The sequence below is a fragment of the Colobus angolensis genome, unplaced genomic scaffold (assembly GCF_000951035.1).
Source record: "Colobus angolensis palliatus isolate OR3802 unplaced genomic scaffold, Cang.pa_1.0 Scaffold82, whole genome shotgun sequence".
Classification (NCBI taxonomy): domain Eukaryota; kingdom Metazoa; phylum Chordata; class Mammalia; order Primates; family Cercopithecidae; genus Colobus; species Colobus angolensis.
Window position 1 is genome coordinate 8430253 of NW_012122043.1, and position 1019 is coordinate 8431271.

The following is a 1019-nucleotide window of genomic DNA, read 5'->3' on the forward strand; positions in this document are numbered from 1 at the left end:
ACAATTTTAATTTGCTGTTGCATCATCTTTCCCCTGAAAATCACACAAGCAAAAAATCCAGGATGGATCAGTTCCAAACGTAGTGTCCCTGTTTCAGCCCAGCTGAAGGACATGCACAACCATGAAGATGGTGCCTTTACAAACCAACCGTCTCCATGAGTCACACCAGTCCTTGTCCATCCATTGGCAAACATTCTTGTCTACTTCTTCTTCCTCGCAGTGACCATTTAAAACCTGAAATACACTACTAGAGACCACATAACAGTTTATCTCACTGAAGGCTATTATGACAATGAGAAGCAGAAATGAAATCTTTGGAAAGATAAGTAGATATGGAAGCAATGGGAAGTAAACATATTTTTTTAAAAAGTGTTTTGCCTGACACTTTGATTGGATGAAGACATCAACACAGACCTGAGATAGTGGCTTCCTGTTGGCACAGTTGATGCCTCCAATGAAGACCATGTTGGGCATGATCGGCCTGGGGTAGTCCATCACAAAGTCCCCTCGGAACAGCCACACAGATGCATGGCTGAGAAGATCCATCACTGACACCTCTCTCTCAAAAAGCTCAGAGGCAAGGCTTGCATAAGGAGCAAAAACAGCATGGCAAATGTAGGACAGGCCCAGAGGATAGAGCATGTTCTTGACCCTTTGCAGGAATGTCATGTGGTCTGAATTGGTTGTTAGTAATCTAGGAATATAGGAGGAAGGGTTTGGACACTGTGTGCCCTTAAAGTCTAAGTCACATGGAATGTACCTCAAAAAAAACACAGCAGGAATCGACAGGTACTTAGCCAGCACCACCCCACAGAGGTTAACGGGGTCTGTTAACACCACATCAAAGGAAGTAGCATTCAGGTGCCTGATCAGGGCCTTATTATGCAGTAGCTCCACACAAGACCTATGAAAGACCAAAGATATATTGTTCAAAATTGCCATACTTCTGAAAAATTTCTTCAGAAAATATCCTGTTTTAAAGCACAGTTGAGTGTGGCCCAGCACAAAACGATCAAATT

General features: G+C 43.0%; 1 protein-coding gene across 2 annotated transcripts in view; it reads right to left on the reverse strand.

The window, feature by feature from the left end:
- The window catches only part of LOC105502936 (UDP-glucuronosyltransferase 1-1), a 71518-nt gene that overhangs the window by 55704 nt on the left and 14795 nt on the right, over window positions 1-1019 (reverse strand). The gene's annotated exons all lie outside the window — the stretch shown is intronic.